The 20,481-nt window shown below is 49.8% G+C and overlaps 2 protein-coding genes across 2 annotated transcripts in view; both read right to left on the bottom strand.

Annotated features, from left to right (window-relative positions):
• LOC136456781 (protein NETWORKED 2A-like) overlaps positions 1 to 20,481 on the bottom strand; it is a 258,690-nt gene that overhangs the window by 136,827 nt on the left and 101,382 nt on the right. The window lies entirely within an intron of this gene.
• Positions 1 to 20,481, bottom strand: part of LOC136456784 (small ribosomal subunit protein uS12) — a 264,823-nt gene that overhangs the window by 1,215 nt on the left and 243,127 nt on the right. The window lies entirely within an intron of this gene.

Raw genomic sequence — 20,481 nt, forward strand, 5'->3', positions numbered from 1 at the left:
TCAATCTACCCAACAATAATTTAAACCCACAATTAAATACGTACCATGTACACATGCAAGCATGTATACATAGCCGTACCAAAGCTAACTCTTCCCGACCGCACGCTCACATCTTGCGGTCATACACTCATCTTACCTTGGCGTAGAGGCATTTGATCCATACATTACCACTCAAGTGAATGGCATCCATACTATAGCACGCCGTATGGACGACGAAGTAAAAACCCCCATGTTAGTACTTAAATAGCCACCTAATAGTCCTTAATCTGGGCATAAGGAAAGTGATCATTGGCACACTTTAGATTTCAAATACCTATTATATAACTATTAGTTGCTAGAGAAGGGTTTTCGGAAACAAAAACTTTTGTTTTAAATACTCTTGTGACAATTAACGTTGAATCCTGCTCTGATACCAGCTGTCGCAGAACCGACCAATTTATAAGAATACAAGTATAATGGCAATCCGCAAGCGGTCGCACGGTCATACTTGAACCCATATAAACCCGGTAGTCCGTCGAGTACCGCGACGGGTCTCGATAAACGATTTACAACAACCAAGATCGTACAGGATTCAACATACATGCCACATATTACATAAAGTTCACAGATACGTTTCATCATCAGAGTACGAATAAAAGTTATTACAAAACAAGTTTGATAAACAAAGCGGAAGCAAATAAGTTTGAGATAAAATTTTCCAACATAGTTTAATACAGTGCCAAACCAGATCACGGTCCACAAAAGCAAGGATAGGAATTACTAAGGAAGCCTGCCCATGGCTTACTCCTCATCCACAGCGGGATAGAAGCAACTCTTGCAATAACCATGATACACAGTGCCATCTGCAACAATGGGAAAATGAACCCTGATTACGAGAAGGTACTCAGCTAGACTTACCCGTCATGAACCAGAAATAAAATGACTCCAAGGATTATGCAAGGCTGTATAAGTGGACGTAACTTGACAACATTTTTGTGAAAAAGGCAATTAATCTTTGTACACTTGTGATTCCTTTACCAAGTTAATTATAAGTATCCATTTCTAGATTAGCAACTACCCTGTGCCAAACATGTGGTATATTATTTAGAATCATACAATAGTAACCATAGCAGGTATTGCAATTCCATATTCATCTGAACCATCATGTTTCATACACAGTTACTACGATGTTGGAGCTAGCCAAGTTTCTCACTATCCGGGAGAGACGGCGATTCGAATCGATTTCAACCAGCTGGGAATTTATTCCTAACACAAACCCAGATCTATCAGCCACGATAGTCTTAGGTCACCTTTGGTACAACTCCGGTACACATTTCGCGGGTTCGTACTGCGCCGCACAATCTGGAACACCAGATGCCAGGATGCTCAGGCCAAACCTGCCCTTGGGCTCAGTCTGATCGTTCCCCGGAAGGAGCGCACAACAGAACGATTCCCGGCCTGAGTTGAATTACTCGGCTTCACGGTCGGAACGAGTTATCCGGCCAGCTAAGTGAGAGGCATGCGTTCAATCTTGTCAGAAGTTCCAACAACGGTACGGTCCTTGATCGACACAGACGGGGATAAGTCCACACCCAAGACCTCCATGCCTTGTTGCTTCCCTATCGACCTCCCGTCCGGTCTCAATTTACTTTTACCACATGGTTCTGTTCCACGATAGCAGATATAGCCAACCGTGCTCCGGTATCCACCTATATCTCGCAGGTGACAGGACATCACCCGACTTCTACCGGTCTAAGCATGGCTAAGCATATATTCGATCCTGGACCTATACCGGTTAAAGGGTTAATATCTGGACAAGGAATGTACATGCATCAAGTGGTTTCATTCAACTCTTATAACCTAATGCATCAATCATAAATACGTAAGTAAACATTTGTAAATTACTGGGAGACTTATAATGCTCCGGGGCTTGCCTCGCAGAAAGGAAGTAGGACGATGGTCAGGGCACTCCGGAAGCTCTTCAGGGTTCTGCTCCACGCCTTCGGGAGCGGGGACTTGCGGATTCTCCTGCGGGTTCCCTTCCTCTGCTTCTTCGAATTCCAGCAACGTGATTTCTTCCTCCGATCCTAGATGCATGAGTATGGTATGAGTATCACGAATGCATAGATGTTAACAAGTGCATCGCGTTGTTTGAGTAGGTGCATATCTCTTCTCAATTATTACTTAACTATTTCTACAATGCATCGACTACACCATAACCAGCAGCTACTTGTTTCACTCATAACTGGAGTTCTACAAATTCAAAAACAGTGATCCTGGACTTTCTGGAAAGCTTATCAATTTCTCTACAACTTTGTTATTAACCATTTTTACAGTCTACACTTGTTTCAACATGTAACTCATTACACTCTAGAATCAGTCCAGAAATGTGTTAACATGCAATATAAAGTAAGAATATTTCTACATCAGGTAATCATTCAAAATTTAACAACATATAACCTACCAACAGTGTAAGCATACCAAATACAGTTAAGATGATATAATGGTGAAGCCCAAACTATTTATTAAATTGCCTTTATTATTTTATTTAGATATCTAGGCTAAATAATAAATATATATCAAATGTGCTTAATAAATTCTCAAAATTTTACAGAGTCTTACTAATGCTATCAAAGGGCTACTATAAAAATTTCATGTCATTTTACTAAGTAGAACATCCTATACAAAAATGATAAGGAAGCAAGGCTTGAAATAGCATAAATGGAAAATCCTATTGAAAAGTGTCAAGCAACAGATTTCTTATTTTTCTTAACATCCATATGGTACTAGTATCATCTCCAACAAATTTCATGAATTTTGGACTTATAATTAATTTATAAAAATTCATGCAAGGATTAACTATTTATAAAAGAAAAATCTATAACTATAGATCTACACATGCACTGGTTCTCAAATTTTTATCCAAGCTCATGTATGACCAGAATAGCCTACCACAAAAATTTCATAATTTTTGGAGCACAGGAACTCTAGATATAAAATAAACAAATTTAAATGCATTCAAAAGCACATTTGAAATCCCTATTTAAATCTCCAGAAATTTCTACTGTTGAAGCCAAGAACATATTTTTCCTAAATACTACACTTCCTAAGGAACACTTAAAAATTTATTTCACAATTTTAGGAGCTACCAAACTAAAGATACAAAAATAACAAAACAAATCAAAAACTGGAATATTTGAACTAGCCTACAACGCTACTGTCGCTGACCGGTGGGACCCGCTGGTCAGCAGGGCCCGCCTGTCAGTGAAACCGAAACAGAGCCGGCGGCGCTGAGCAAGCTCGCGCGGCCACGGCTCGTCAACGGCGAGCCCACCGGCGGTAACGTCTTCACGGCGTGACCTACTCAACCTAGCGCTTCTATTGAACCCCTTGGCCGACCCTAACGTCGACGGCAAGGACGACGGCGGCGGCCATGGCGGCTCGGCGAGGCGGGACGTCGGCGGGACGCCGGTGAAGGCTACGGCGGCTCAAACAAACGCTACGCCGAGCATCTATAGACTACAAGGAAGCTAGTGCGCGCGCTCTCGTGGCCTGGGGTGGTCTGGTTAGGCCTGGCCATGGCGACGGAGGGGGTGGCGGAGCTCCGGCGAGCATGTGCGCGCGGCGGAGGCTTACCAAGCGCGAATGGCGAGCGCGGGTGGAGGCGGTGAGACGTGGGGGTGCTGGTGGAGCAGTTGCTGTGGAGGAGAACCGACGAGGGTGACCGGCGTTGGCTATGGCGACGGCGGCTCTCGGCGTGGAAGAGCTGGGCTGCTGCGGCGAGGAAGGAGGGCCGAGGCGAAGCAAATGGGGTGCGCGGTGGAGTGCGGGCGGGTGCGGGCGACTTGAAGGCGCGCCCAGACGCGGCGTGGCCCGCGCGGACAGAGCAACGGCGACGCACGGCCGTCACCGGGGACACGCGGCGCGCGAACTCTGCCGGTGTCGGCCACTGATGTCGCGATTCAGTTCGTTCAGTGACCTGATGCAGTGCCTGACGATGGTTTTTCATAGAGCTAGATCTTCTAATCCGTGAAGTATTAGTGCTCACAATCTTCACAAAAGTTGCAGCCCTAAGTACCATCTGTAATTCGTCTTAAACGATCAAGACCTAATTCGCAACGGTTAAGGAGCAATGTCATCCCAAAGATCGGCTGTTAGGCTGTTAGTGAGCAAACACTTAGAAAATTTTTTGAAGTGTTGAAAACAGTGAAAAGCTGGTTTTTGTGAGTCTAATTTGAACATGTTAGAAGCTAAATCAGTCCATGACATAAAAATAAAAGTTGTTCCTTATGTCAAACACTACAATTTTGCTTTAGTGAACTCCTCCATGCAAGGTTTCTAACACCTAGTTCAACTTTAGTCAAACATATCACTTTGAAAACATGATACCTACTCAAACCCTGACTAAATGACCAAATTAGCCCTAGCCCTAAATACCAAAGTTGTTCATGATGATACTCTAAGCATGTTAAAACAATTTGCAAGGTCATTTAAGCATTTCAAGTAGTAGTCACTCATATAGTTATTCAGCCCAACACATGAAATAACACTCAAATGCTTGATCATGAGATATGGCCTTCATGAACAAGGTTCCTTTTGCTAACCTAAGTATAGCTAAGGTGTTTTAGTGACTAGCATTATCCACTTGCATTCATTTGTACAAGATCATATGCATATGTTCCAAGAAACATGAAATAACAAGAAATGTTTCATATGTTTTGATCAAATGTTTCAATTGTAATTGATGATTTATGAATGCTTGATGCTCATGCTCATGTTATGCAAGTCAAGTTATGCAAGGCTAACACCCGAGGTGTTACAGCCTCCTCGGGCCAGCGAGGTCGTCTCCTTCCTCGCCTTCCATGAGCATGGGTTAGGATACCCCATGCACTGGTTCCTATGTGGGCTCCTCAATGAGTGGGGCCTGGAGTTGCAGCACCTCAATCCGACTAGGGTGCTACACATCGCTAAATTCATCATCGTGTGTGAGGCCTTCCTCGGGATGGAGCTGCACGTGGACTTCTTTTGGCAAATCTTCATCGGGCGAGCTTTGTTGGAGGGGAAGCTGGCCAGGACCGCATCGGTTGGTGGCTTTGCCCTATAGAAGAAGCCGAGTTCATCAGTCTCCTACCCCACGTACACCCCCTGTGACTCCAATCGGGGATGGCATGGGGAATGGTTCTACATTAGGAACCTGGAGGAGGTGTTGTTCCTACCGTTCACCAATAGGCGGTCGAAGAGTTAGGAGAGCTAGTTGTGGGGTCCTGCCAGCCGGTAGAACAACAAGCTAGAGATTATCGGGATGGAACTCTAGAAGCTGATGCAGCATAGCCTCGATAGGGTGTGGGTGTTCCACACCATCTTCTACCATCGGGTCGCCCTGCTGGCATGACATGACCGATGTGGATGTACACTGGCCCGATGGACCCCGACCACCCATCACTGGAGGAGCTAGCGACGGATGAGGTCTAGAGTCGGCATGACCGGGTGCTGCAACTGAGGGCCAAAGAGACCCTAGATGGAAAGCCTAGACCTCTTCATGCCGTGAAGCTGTCCAATCTGATATGCTCCCCTTTCCTTACTCCGTGTTCTTTTCCCTTTTGCTCTCATGTATCTTGACTTTGGGTCATCCATTTTGTATGGACCCTAGTAGGACTAGGGGTCAGAGGGCATGGCTCGGCAAGCCACCCTAAAGGAGGAGGCGGTCGAGAAGAAGAAGAGAGCTGAGAAGGCTCAGCAGAAGCATGGGAAGGAGATGGAGATCATCCAGCGTGTGTGGGCCGGGGAAAAAGGAGCGATGTCGAGGTGGAGGATTCCATGGAGATGGGTGATGACATGATCTCCTCCGAGGATCAGGAAGGCTGAGAGGTTGTCGTGACCTTGGCGGAGCATCGTGAGCCAAAGGTTGCTTCCGCTGATGGTGGGCCGGAGGCAGAGAGGCATGGCGATTTTCCCACATCGAGGAAGTGCACTACGAGCTCAGACGCCATCGGTGAGCGGGAGGTGAAGCAGACACCGTCGTTGCGCCCTTCGGAGGCATCGTCGGCCTTATCCCCACCTGCTCTGGGCACGGTGGAGTAGGCCAGGCGGTCGGAGGAGTGGGCTCATACCCACGCATCATCGGGGCTAGTGTTGGTGCATGACCCACAATGAAGGGATGCCCTGCCAGCTACTTCAGTCGACGCACCTTGAGCCAGCGGTCGCGGTGATGAGTGGGCCGAGCAGGAGCTAGCCGAGTCAACTCCCTCCTCGGTTGAAGTGAGGGGATGCGGCTCACAACCTGCGAGTGGCCCTTGTCCAGTGGGCCCATTGCCAGCGGGTAGGGGCTTTAGAGTCCTACCGCTTGCATCCCGGTATGTATTCTTTGTTTCTTTTCTCGATCTCATAGTTGAGTTTTTGGAGTGCGACTGACCTATATTTTTTCTACAGTGGCTAGATACTACCGGGGTTGAGCATCGCCCCACCTCCCATGTGGGAGGAGTGGAGACCCACTTTGTAGCGCATCATGGTGAGAGGTGGGGAGAGCAGGGTGGTGGCAGAGCGACCTTCCCTACTAGGGGCTGCGCCCTCTCGGCCAGTCGCAAGTTTAGCGGCAGCGACGATGACGGTGATGGTGGCCATCCTGGTGACAACGGCGATGGCTGGGTCAGATGTGACCATCACGATCCCTCCCACGTCGGCAGCAGCAGAAGAGAGGGGGAGACTGGGCTCCCTGCCTTGCTTGGTGGAGGGACGCACGGCTCGCCCTCCTAGTTGAAGCTGTTGGGGTCAGGAGGTGACATGACTAGATTGGAGGCAGAACAACTGCTAGCGGGCCGTGACGTCGAGGAGGTGGAGATCCCCTACCCCAGCGAGGTGGGCACCAGGGTGGAGTCGCCGGCTGTCCTACCATCGTAGGAGCTGGCGGTGGTCCGGTCATCGACCAGGCCTTCCAACGGGTCAGGGGCGGCCACTGACCTAGTGTGGCCCTACCCTGGAGACTCGAGGAAGGTGCAGTTCATCCTTCAGGATGAGCATGAGTTGCAGCTCTAGGACATTCTTGGGGGAGAGGACTCGCCATGGAGTCCGATCTCGCCCAAACTAGGGTGAAGCTTAAGGAGGCCCTAGAGCGAGTCAAGCCTGTCTAGCAGGCGGTTACTATTGACCTGCCTTACGCCATAGAGGTAGGTTTTCTACGTTGATCCTTGGCTTCTTGGTCTTCTACTGGTTATCTCAGCATGTTTGCCTCTTGTTTTGTAGGGCTTAGAGGAGATGTTGAGCCGCAAGTCTCGCTTTCTCTAGGAGGAGCATGCTCGGGAGGCCACGATGTCATGGCGGGTTGCTAAGCTTGAGCGTGAGCTGGAGTCCGCCCACCATGAGTCTCAAGGCTAGGCGACCGAGGCGACAGAGGCATGGGCAGCGGAGCTGCTTGTAGCGAAGCGGGCAACCGGCGTTGAGCGGGGGCTTGAGGCGACAAAGGTCTGCTAGGCGGAGACTAAGGTGACACTCTAGAAGTCCCTAGCGGAGACCGAGGCGGTGCTCTAGAGTTCTCTAGAGGCCTTAGAGTCAGAGCAGAAGACCCTGGAGTTGAAGCGAAAGGCCTGGTCGAAGGTCGACCAGGACATGCTCACACTCAGGGCTAGGTGCTTAGGACAGAGGAGTTGAACGCCCGGTTGCATGAGCAGGTGACTCGATAGGAGGAGGGACTCTTCATCCTCAAGAACACTCGCCTCGATATGTATTTGTTCCATCTTTCATGTCTTGGTTTTTTTCCTTTAGCTTGCTTCTGAGCTTGTCGTCCTTCTTCCAGAACTAGACAAAAAGGTTGGTTCACTGGAGCGGGACCTAGAGACGGCTAAGGCAACAATCAGTCGGAGCATAGAAGCGCTGGCCAAGTCCCTTGGGAAGCGACATGCCCTCAAGGGGGGGCTCGACCAACTCCACAATGTCACCCAAGTCGTCGTCTCATATGTGTTTGGGTCAACGCCAAGCACCAGCACGCCCGTCTATTCGACTAGCGAAGGTCTCGAAAGAGGTTTAGGCCCTCATCTCCGATGGGATGTACTATGGAATGTCGGGGTGCTGACATCGGTGGTGACGCACCACCCAGAGCTGGACTTCACCACCATCTGCAGTGGGTACACCAATGACTGGAGCCCGGACACCATCCATGTGCTCGGGGAGAGCTTGCTGCCACATACACAGTTGGTGGCAGAGCAAGTCTCCGCGTAATGGGTGATGGAGGCTCACCATGCGAACATGGCTGAAGGCATGGGCCAGGAGGATGTCGCCTAGCCTATGGATGGAGTGGAGCCTAGGTCAAAAGCGAACGTCGCCCTGACCCCGACCGAGCCAAACGTCGTCCCACCAGAGACCGGGCAGCCCCTATCTTTCGCTGGTCGAGCCGGTAGCCGATGACGCTGGGTAGCCTCAGAAGAAATTAGAAGTACTTAGCATATGTAAAGGATAAGTTCATGGAGGAGCCCCTGTGTAAACGTTTTTGTGTATCCATGAATACAACAACTTCGTTTTTGTGATGAATCACTTCGTTCGTCCATTCCTTATTTTTACCCAAGCGTAGCTCTATTTTTTTATTCTTTCTTTTTCGCACCTGCCCATTCGTCCTATAGGCTGCAACCTTAAGAGCTCGGACATGTCCTGTAAGGTTTAGCTACTCGTAACCATAGGTCGTGGCGGGTTGCGATTGGTCAGAATGTTTTAAAGCAAAGTCACGTAAGGTAATTAAAGGAACAGACTACCCTTTCGTTCGGGTAAAAAAGCATTTGCCATATGATAGCAAAAAAGAGAGGTGGTGTCGCACCCCCATAAAGCCCCCAAGTGACTTGAGCCAATAGTGTGTTGGGCCGGGGTGCTTTGTAGGAGTAAACATTGAATGAAAGAAAATGGTAAGACCGAATTTTTAAGGAAAGAAATGACATAGCTGTTCGATGTTCCAAGTATTGGTGAGAATGTTACCGTTGTCATCCTTCAGTCAGTAGGCACTCAGTTGGATCACTTTGGTCACCGTATAGGGTCCTTCCCATGATGGAGAGAGTTTGTGCTTCTCCTTGGTCGATTGGGTTCTTCAAAGCACGAGGTCTCCGACCTCGAGGGTCCTTCCTCTGATTTTTCTCTCATGGTACCTACAGAGAGTCTACTGGTACCAAGCGGAGTGGATGATGGTCATCTCACGAGCCTCCTCAAATAGGTCAACTGCGTCTTGCTGAGCCTCCATGGCTTAGTCATGGTCGAAGGCCTTCACTCTTGGGGCGCCGTGGTCGAGGTCAGAGGGCAGCACAGCTTCAGCTTCGTAGGCTAGGAAGAAGGGTGTGAACCCTGTGGATCAGTTCAAGGTTGTTCTTAGGCCCCAGATGATCATGGAGACCTCTGCAACCCATCTCCCGATGTACTTGTTTAGTCAGTCGAAGATGCACAGCTTGAGTCCCTAGAGGACCATGCCATTGGCTCGCTCGACCTGACCGTTAGTACGTGGATGTCCGACCAAGGCCCAGTCGACCCTAATGCCGTATCCATCACTGAAGTCTAGGAACTTCTTTCTAGTGAAGTTAGTTCCATGGTCAGTGATGATACAGTTAGGAACGCCGAACCAGTAGATGATGTCAAGGAAGAACTTGACTGCCTCTTTTGAGCGGATGTTGGTGATGGGCTTCGCCTCTATCCACTTGGTGAATTTGTCGACCGCTATGAGTAGGTGAGTGAAGCTGCCCAAGCCCTTTTTGAGGGGTCCTACCATGTTGAGGCCCTAGACCATGAACGGCTAGGTGATGGGGGTGGTTTGGAGCTCCTGTGTTGGTAAATGAGTTTGCCAAGCATAGAACTGGCATCCTTCACAACTGCGGACGACCTCCTCTGCATCTCGTAGCACGGTGGGCAAGTAAAAACCTTGGTGGAAGGCTTTTCCAACCAGCGACCTCAGAGCCACGTGATGTCTGTAGATTTTGACGTGGACCTCAAGCAGGAGCTGCTTGCCTTGCGTGGTAGGGACGCACTTCATGAGTACTCCCGATGGAATCCGCTTGTAGAGTTTGTTTCTGATCACGATGAATATTTTGGTGCATCGAGCGATTCATCGTGCTTTAGTCCTTTCAAGTGGGAGAACCTTTTTAAGGAGGTAGGCAAGTAGCGGCGCTCGTTAGTCGGCTTGATTGGGTGCCACCACGGCGATGTTGGCGGGCGACGTAGTCACGGAGACACTAGGGTTAGAGCCCCTAAGCGCCGGGTCGGCATTAGGGTGCGTCTGGATCGGTCCTTCTAGGATGCAGGCAGATGGTTCATGAAGGTCATTGATGAAGACCCCCCATCTAGAGATGAAACCCGCCTGGCAACTAAATTTATGAGAAAATCGGTGGCTTCATTGTCCTTTCGAGGGACATGGTGTAGCTCGATCCTCTAAAATTTATCCTCGAGCTTGGGCATCTCCTGACGGTATGCTGCCATGAGGGGGCTTTTGCAAGAGGACTCCTTCATGACCTGGTTGATGACCAGCTCTGAGTCACCGTGGACATAGAGCCACGTAGCGCCGAGCTCGATGGCGATGCGTAGTCCGTTCATGAGGGCCTCGTATTCTGTGGCGTTGTTTGAGGCCAAAAAGTGGAGGCATATTGTGTAGTAGAGCTTACTCCTATCCAACGAGATCAGAACCACTCCAGCTCTCAAGCCAGGCACCATTATAGACCCATCGAAGTACATCATCTAGTACTCATGGGTGACATCTAGGGTCGGGAGCTGGACCTTCGTCCATTCGGCGACAAAATCCATGGAGTCTAAGACTTAATAGTTGTATGGGGGATATACCTGATGTTGTGGCCCATTAGCTTAGGTGCTAACTTGGAGATTCATCCCACGGCATCACGATTGCGGATGATGTCTCCGAGCGGGTATGAAGTGACGACCGAGACTTCGTGGTCGGTGAAGTAGTGTAGGAGCTTTCGGGTCGCCATCAGCATGACGTATAGGAGTTTTTGCACCTAGGGGTACTAGACCTTGGGGTCGGTGAGTACCTCCTCGATGAAGTATAAGGGTCGTTGGACCTTAAGGTGGTGTCCCGGCTCCTCCCTTTCGACGACTAGGGCGGCGCTCACCACGTGGTTGTTTGCCGTGACATAGAGAAGGAGGGGTTCTCCTCGTTCAGGAGTGATGAGGATTGGGGCCGACATCAGTGATGCTTTGAGGCTCTCCAAAGCCTGCTGTGCTTCCACAATCTAGACAAAGGCGTCTGTCTTTTTGAGAAGCTTGTAGAGGGGCATTCCCCGTTCGCTGAGCTAGGAGATAAATCGGCTCAGGGCGGCCAAACAGTCGGCAAGCCTCTATATGCCCTTGACATTGCGTATAGGGCCCATGTTGGAGATGGCCATGATTTTTTTGGGGTTGGCCTCGATGCTGTGTTCGGACATGATGTATCCGAGCAGCTTTCCCTTCCAAACCCCGAAAACACACTTTTTGGGATTCAGTTTGATGTTGAACCTTTGGAGGTTCGTCAATGTCATGGCTAGGTTTGCGATCAGGTCACAAGCTTGAGCTGTTTTGACCACTATATCATCAACATAGACGGCGATTGTTGGTTTTGGTCGCTCAACTTGATCAGGCTGATCGAGCGGGTTGATTTGATCGGCGAAGCATTGCTGCATGCACCGTTGATAGGTGGTGCCAGTGTTCTTTAGACCGAAAGGCATGGTTATGTAACAGTACAAACCATACGGAGTGATGAACGAAGTCATGAGCTGGTCGAACTCTTTCATCGCGATCTGGTAATAGCCTAAGTAGGCATCTAGAAAGGAGAGGATTTCACATCCTGAGGTGGAGTTGACTATCTGGTCTATGTATGGTAAAGGAAAATGGTCTTTCCGACACACCTTGTTGAGGCCAGTATAATCAATATACATTCTTTATTTCTTGGTCTTCTTCTTAATAAGAATGGGGTTGGTGAGCTAGTCAGAGTGGTATACCTCTTTGATGAATTTGGCTACTAGTAGTTTGGTAGCCTCCATGCCTATGGCCCTACACTTCTCGTCATCAAAGTGATGCAGGCGCTGCTTGGTGGGCTTCGAGCCTAGGACGAGGCATAATGCATGCTTAGTGACCTCCCATGGTATGCCTAGCATGTCAGAAGGTTTCCATGCGAAGACATCGCGATTGGCGCATACAAAGTCGATGAGCTCGCGTTCCTATTTGGTCGGGAGCTGGCTCCCGATCCACACCATCTTGGTTGGGTCGATGGGGTCGATCGCCACGGCCTTGGTCTCCTTGAGTGGGCAGAAGGTAGTCGAGGAGGTTGGCTTGTTGTAGTCCGGGACTACTAGGGTTGACAACACCTCGAGCCACGAGAGCTCAGAAGAGTTGATGACGGCAGTGGTGAGCTCAAAATGCTCACGGTCGCACGTGTAGGCGTGTGAAAAGGTGCTACCCACAGTGATGACGCCGTTCGGTCCTGGCATCTTCAACTTTAGGTAGGTGTAGTTGGGGACCGCCATAAATTTGGTGTAGCATGGCCGCCCCAAGATGACATGGTAAGACCCCAGGAAGTCCACCTCAAAGGTAAGCACCTCCGAGCGGAAGTTAGCTCGGTCGCCAAATGTGATAGGCAGGTCGATCTACCCTGAGTGGATACACCAGCGTCCCTGGGATCACGCCATGGAAGGAAGAGCTCACTTGATAGAGCTTTGACCGAGGGATGCGCATGGCGTCGAGGGTGTCGATGTAGAGGATGTTGAGGCCGCTGCCTCCATCCATCAGCACCTTGGTGAGGTGCTTCTTGTGGACAATGGGGTCGACGATGAGTGGGTAGCGACGCAGTCTGGCGACATGAGAAGGGTGGTCCCTCTGATCAAAGGTGATCAAAGATTCCAACCAGCAAAGGAAGGTGGGGATGGCCGTCTCTATGACACATGCCTCTCTGTAGCGTACTTTGTGCTGGCGCTTGTTGTAGATGGCATCGGATCCCCCAAAGGTCATGATGCATTCCTCGGGGCTAGGAAAGCCATCTCCATCCTTGTCCATCGCGCCTCCTTTCTTGGCTGCTCCCTCTTTGCCTTTCCTTCTTTTGGCTCGCCGGCCTATCATAGGAAGCGCTTGAGGAGCACGTAGTCCTTGTAGAGGTGCTTGACGGGATAGGCGTGGTTGGTGCATGGACTATCCATAAGCTTGTCAAAGTGGGCGGGCTAGCCCTGCTAGGGCTGCTTGCCTGTACGATCGGCCGCGGCGACCAACATGGAGTTAGCCAGTCGGCGACGATCCTTCTTGTTCTTTTTGCCTCTCTATGTGGAGGGGCCCTCGTCTTGATCCTCGCACTTGGCCTTGCCCTTGTCCTGGCCTCTGTTGAAGACCGCCCTGACTGCCTCCTCACCGATGGCGTGGTTCGTTGCGACATCGAGCAGGTCACATGTGGTACGGGGCTTTAGGCAGCCAAGCTTGTGGATTAGGGACTCATAGGTTGTCCTAGAGAGAAATGCGCCGATAATGTCTGATTTGATGACATCAGGAAGGGAGTTGCACCGCTTTGAGAACCTATGGATGTAGTCCCGTAGGGACTCGTTGGGCTCCTGCTGGCAGCTCCTGAGATCCTAGGAGTTCCTAGGGCGGACATAGATCCCCTAGAAATTTCTGACGAAGATCCTTTTGAGGTTCGCCCAATCACGGATGCTGTCGTGCGGGAGGAATTTGAGCCACGCTCAAACATGTTTCCCCACGTAGATGGGGAGATACTAAATGATGGAGTGGTCATCATCCACTCCAATGGCTCGGTAGGCAAGCCGAAAGTCCTCGAGCCATATACCGAGGTTCGTCTCCCTGATATACTTGGCGATGTTGGTTGGCGGTCGGAAGCACCATGGGAACGGCGCTCTCTGGATGCGTCGGCCAAAAGCCCGTGGTCCCGGGCCATCCGGGCTAGGACTTCGGTCGTCGGGTCAGCGACCATGCCTGGGGTGCATCTCACCGGTCCCCTTGATGGTCCGGCCGGAGCTCATGCTGCCTGCTCTCACTGTTGCCCGATGGACGTCATCGTCGTACTAGGCCTGACGTCGATTGTTGAAGATGATGCGAGCGTCTCGGTTCGGCTCGAGGCGTTCGCGCATAGACGGCCGGTGTGGAACGGGCGTCGCATTGGGCCGTGGTGTAGCTACGACCTCCTGTTCCACACCCAGTGGCTATAGAGGTGAGCGGATGGAGCGATGCGTCTGGTGCGTCCCCGTTCCCCTGGTGGGGAGAGAGGCCGCGAGTCGGTGTCGCAACACGGAGCTCTCCATCTGTTGAACGGCGACAGTTTCTACCAGTGCCCGGAGGTACCGGTGGACCATCTGCTCCTGGGGTCGTCAGGCTCTAGAAGGCCGCGCAAAAGCATCGCTGCAGCTACGATGTTCCGGCCAGCCCGAGCGAACTGTGGGGGATCGTTCCCCCGTCCATGATGTTGCGCTGGATGTGGCCAACACATAAATATTTATAGTTTTGCCGTACGTTGTGATCAGATGTGGCCTAACAATCAATGACACATGGTTTATACTAGTTCAGGCAACGTTTCCTATGTCCAGTTTGAGTCGGTCGGTGACTTTATTCCTGAGCCCAAGTGCTCGAAGTTTGCTGTGGGGTACAAACGGAAGGGAGAAAGATAAAGGGTGTACGAGGTCCGGTTGGACTCTGAACCGAAGGGCCAAGAGAGACGGGATCTCCTATGTGCGATAAGTATTTGAGCGTGTGCTCTGTTGGAATTGTTCGAATAGTAGGTTGTTCGATTCTCGTGCTCGAATCGTTCCTTTTGGAGAGAGCGTATTCTCTTTTATAGATGAAGGGGACGTCTTTACAACAGAGAGTGTGAGAGAAAGAGAGTGTGTGTGCTATCTAGTCTTGTTGCCCACGCCGTCGGGTACAAGGTGGTTTGTCGACGCCCACAACACTATTGATATTCAGATGCATGTGGTAGGTTCCATCTTCTTTTTTTGGTATGGCAGATGTCGGTGCCTACCATACTGTAGGATAAATATCGTCGCCCATAATATTATTCATGTTCTGACATGTCTGGGACGTTGCGGTGCATCCTTCTGACACGGCCTGACAGTACTGTCATGCAGGTGTGCAGTATACGGCCCTTGATATTGCGGTTTGACTGGAGCGTCCTGCCTCACTTGATTTGTTTGTTTTCTGGGTCTTTACCGAGCGGGCGTCCCTGGTCGGTCGTTCCCCAGTCGGCTCCGGCCTCTCGGTCGGAGAAAAGCTGTAAGCAGAGGTTCAATGTATTCCTGGTCGGAGAAGTGAGTCGGAGTTGGAGGCGCGCGCCGTTCTTCCTTGGCCAGCTTCCAGTCGGAAAAGACGGGCCGGAGTCGGAAACGAGCGTCGTTCCTCTTCGCCCAGGCCTTCCGATCGGAGAGGCGGGCCGAAGTTGGAAGTGAGTGCCGTTCCTCTTCGGCCAGCTCTTTCGGTCGGAGACTGGATCGCCCTTCTGGTCTGTCGTTAGGTTTTTTGGTCGACCTAGGAGTTACATGTCGTTCGTAACATTGTCTGCTGGACCGAGCTTCTGCTGGGATGCTGGTCTATAAAAGACCTCTGGTTTATGAATTCGACACTACTTATAGTAGCTATAGTACAATATTTTTTCTAAAAGAAAAGTATATCGGTTTATGAGCCGCAGAAACCAACACGCGCGGATGTTTCTACCATGCGTACTCAAGCTGTACTGATGAGTGATGAATGCTTCCGCAAAGGACTGTCCATGGCTGCTGGTTCCATGCCTCCTGAGGCCGCCGGGCCCATACCGAGTTGATTGCTTGTCCGGAAGCCGCAGCGGGGCCAATGCTGCTCAAGTAGTTTTTCTATTTTTCTAATAACTTTTCTCAGATCATATTTCTAAAATAAAATAATCTAGTTTTATTTTAATTTTTAACTCTTTTTACTGTGTCTGGCCGCATAGCGTGGTAAAATCACATTATCACGCCATATGCATTAATGTGATAAAATATATAAAAAAAACTTGCCACACCACCCTCTGTCGATGTGGAGATCTATTTTGCCATGCCATCCAGATTAGCGGAGCAGGATACTCTTCTACCTTAAAAAATCATTTTTCATACGGCATTAGATCAAGATGATTTTATAGAAAACATAGCTAGATGAGATCTACAACCTTGCATTTTGAGTTTTTTATTTTAATTCATTAATCATTAAATACCTAAAAGATTGATACAACTTCCAACAACGAATTAAACACGAATAAGGCTCGTGACCTTAGAAAAATTCTAATTTTTCTCGTACGGAGTCGAATGAAGGTGAAGTTTAAATAAAAGTCGTAGCTCTCGATAAGGTATACTGTATTTTATTTGAGAGTTTTTTGAAGTGGTTAATCAAGAAGCTTAAATCATGAATTCAGAATTTTAGCAACATATTAAGCACAGTCTATATTGTCTCCAACTGGCTTATCGTTATAGAGTTTTTATTGGTTTTCATGCCACTAGAGCACATCCATGTGTCCCTTGAGAGTTTCTACATGTTGTGATAACAAGAAAGAACGCATTATCTTTGCTTGTCGCACATTAGAGTCTATGACAATGGCTTTCTTCGTCTGGATTTGTCTTTAGACATACAAACTAAGTTTATTTGGTGTATGAGATGTTTCGTTTTAAGGATTCGTGTCCTCTAATAATTTTGGTATGATTCCATAGTCCATACTAGTGGGGATGGAGCTGCATGTTTTCTTTCATTATCTAAAGAAACATGAGTGACCAGGGTTTTCATGACAACAAAGCCGAGAAAAGGGAGGGGATCAATGGATGCTTTGCGCGCGACGCTGCGGCAGGAAACTGGCCGCATTCCAGCATCGGTAATTCTTGGAACAGGACTTTCGTCCGGTCCGGATGCTCCTGTTGGTGGCTCGTGGCCAACCAAAATGACACCCTCCTGTCTGCTCGTCACCGCAACTTCTAAAAAGAGAGATATCGCACACAACGCACGCTCCACCCACGTAGCTCTCGGCGGCCGACCGGGGCGAAGGCCACCCGCGCTCATCTCGGCCGGGGCGAGGCTGCACTTCTCGCCGTAGCCGGAGTGGAGCTCGCCGCGTACAGCTCACCCACGCACATCTCGTACTCCGCATGTCTAGCTCGCCGTGGTTGGGGCGGAACTCACCCGTGCGCGGCTCGCGACGCTCAGGAGGGAACTCGCCCACGCACCCGCACATGTGTGGAGACCTGCCGCAACCTTCTCCGCCCGACCTGCTACCGCGGTCTTCTCCACTGAAGCGGCGAGCTCTACACCGATGAACCACACACGCCGACGGCCTCCATTCTTCTAAGCAACAAGGAGAAGTTGCGTTGAAATAGCATGTTGCAAGCGTTTTAAGTGTTTCAGATGTATGTTGCAAGTGGTTTCATATGGATGTTGCAAAAGTAGATTGGAATGCTGCACATGTTACAATGGTTATATATGTATGTTGTAAGCGTTTGTTCCAAATGTTTAATCTGTTTTTTCATACGTATATTGCGAGAGTGTTTATTTAGATGTTGCATATGTTTCACACATATCTTTCAAGTGTTTTTATCTCGATGTTGCATATGTTTTGCAATGGTTTTTCAAATGTTTTCATGTGTTTTTTATAAATATTTTAGACACATGTTTCAAGTGTTTAATCTGTCTCTAGACGTATGTTGTAAATATTTTATCTCAATGTTACAAAAGTAGATCAGATATTGCTGCTAGAGACCCACTTTCCTGCCAGTTGCAGTTGCTGGAGCACCGCCGACCAGACCTAGACGTCCGGACATAGGAAGCGGAGGGCACGAGTGGTCCCCACGTGGGGTCGGACGGCGCAGGCTCCACGTTGGCGCACGAAACGAAGTGCAGGTGCGGCGTCCGGACATTGGGCCACTAGCACTGCTGTTCGGCCGGCACGCACATGACAGTGAGGGTGTTTAGTTGGGTGAATTTTGGATTTTGGGCTACTGTAGCACTTTGTTTTTATTTGGCAATTAGTGTTCAATCATGGTCTAATTAGGCTCAAAACGTTCGTCTCGCGATTTCCAACCAAACTGTGCAATTAGTTTTTTTTCGCCTACATTTAATGCTCCATACACGTATCGCAAGATTCGATGTGTAGCACTTTTTTGGAATTTGGTCTGGCAACTAAACGCGGGCTGAGAAAGAAGATAAGGTTCGGTCTTGTTCATATGGGCTAAAAATGTTCTTAGTCTTCTGGGCCTTCTATTTATTGTTTGGCTCTTCTAATTCTCATAGCTATTGATGGGCCTGTTCGGGTGGGCTGCACCTTCGGCTGGAGTTGCACAAGGCACAAAGCACAGTACAAGGCTTATAAAAAAAGCACGTTAGAAATTGATTTATTCAGGAAAGGTGTATTTTACTACTCAGTGGTGTGCATGATCAAGCCTTAATTGCCACGATAAAAAAAATGACACTGCTCGCTGCGACTTTTTCGGCTGCATCTTTTGACTGCGGCTGCAAGAACTGAACTGTCATGTACCGGATACAAGGGCCTGTTTGATCCCTACTCCTAAGGTTTAGAGCTCTAATAATTTTAGAACACTTTAGATCACTTATAAGGTCTAAAGCTTTAATATGAGATATGCTAAAGTTTAGAGCTAACTTTAGACTATCTATTTAGAGCTTTAGCTCTAAAGTTTAGAGCAGACGATCCAAATAGACCCTAACATTAAAAACAGCTACAACTGCAGCCAAATAAGCTGCAGCGAGCTGGCTGCATTTCCCTTGTCAAATTTTTTTTATAAAATGCCAGCTGTTGCTCACCATGTTTAGTACTATATACCATGTCCTCCTAGAAACCGTCACTACGGGATACAGTAGATTTGCCGAGTGTCAGGGGCACTCGGCAAACACCCAAAAACACTCGGCAAACACTTTGCCGAGTGTTACACTCGGCATACAGCACACGGCATTGATTTGTCGGCAAACAATAGTTTGCCGAGTGTTTTTCATCGGGCACTCGGTAAACAGTTTGCCGACTGTCAGTAAACACTCGGCAAAAATAAACTCTCGGCAAAAAAATTTTGACGGGATGGAACGGCGACGTCGATTTTGCCGAGTGCACGACGGAAAACACTCGGCAAAGTTTCTCAAGTTTGCCGAGTGTCAACACGAAAACACTCGGCAAAGTTTTCCAAGTTTGCCGAGTGTCAGAAATAAAACACTCAGCAAAGTTTCCCAACTTTGCAGAGTGTCAGAAATAAAATACTCGGCAAAGTTTTCCAAGTTTGCCGAGTGTCAGAACTAAAACACTCGGCAAAGTTTTTCAAGTTTGCCGAGTGTCAGAACTAAAACACTCGGCAAAGTTTCTCAAGTTTACCGAGTGTCATAATGAAAACACTCGGGAAAGTTGACAAAGTTTGCCGGGTGCCACACCATAACACTCGACGAAGTTTGTAAACTTTGCCGAGTACCACACCTAAAACACTCGGCAAACAAGCTTGTAGGTGTCCTAGTTCTTTAATCACTTTCACATCAAATATTCAACCCTTGAAAGGGTTCAGCAAACAGAAAGCAAGAAACGGCTGCTCTCACGAGTCTAACCACCAAACAAGAATGCAGTGTAGCTATCGGCCTATCGATCGGCATCCGTGTACATCTGCAGACGACTGCAGCCTGCAGGTGATGTCCGGGACCTCGTGGCTATCCGGCAGACCGGCAGGCACCAAGAAAACGACGCGCGCCGCCGCGAGTCATGGGATGGATCGGCGACGAGACGATTCTGTCTCGGGGGTCGGCGGCCGCTCAGCCGTAGCTCGGTCGCGCTTGTACTTGGCCCCGCCCGTTCCTTTGGGTGGTGGATAGATGTGGGCTTCATTATCGTCTGGCCAGACCGGGTGGCTAGCTGCGCGCGGCACACGACGCGGGTGGGAGTTTACGTCGTGCAGTGGCGGCGGCTGGCGGGTTCGGTTCAAACGCCGCTGGCCGCACCAGGCCACGACTCTGGTGCGGCACGCGCGCCAGAGCATGCCTTCCTAAACGTCAGAAATTCATGTATTGAAAATCAAGAACCAATCCAGCAGCTAGTGGGGCTCGATGGGTCAAATAACCCATCCTGACAAGGAATTACAGGAATTTCTGGTTGGATTGCTCGAATCTACCAAAAATTCAAAGGCGGAACCGCAGAAGCCGTAGTAGAACAGGGAATATAATTTCAATCCGAGCAAGCAACGTTAGGGCTTCCTTACCAGCAACGATGAGAAGGTGAGGACGAATTCGACTTGATTCCGTTCCGATTCCCGCTCCGCTCGGTGGCCTCGCCGCCGTGGGCGCCGCCGGTGTGGGAGGGTGGCGCCGCCGGGTGGAGCCGCCGCGGGCGTGGCGCGTCGGGGCCGGGAGGGCGACGTCGAGGGGCGGAGGCGCGCCGCCGGGACCGGGAGGGCGCCGTCGGGGGATGGAGCGGGGGCGGGGACGCGGGGTGGGGACGCCGGCGGGGGGAGGCGGCGGGCACGCCGGCGGGGGCGCCGGCGGGACGGGGTCGGGTGGTCGCGGCGTGTGTCTGTGGCGTGTGTGCGTTGTGTGCGT

The sequence above is a fragment of the Miscanthus floridulus genome, chromosome 6 (assembly GCF_019320115.1).
Source record: "Miscanthus floridulus cultivar M001 chromosome 6, ASM1932011v1, whole genome shotgun sequence".
Taxonomy (NCBI): domain Eukaryota; kingdom Viridiplantae; phylum Streptophyta; class Magnoliopsida; order Poales; family Poaceae; genus Miscanthus; species Miscanthus floridulus.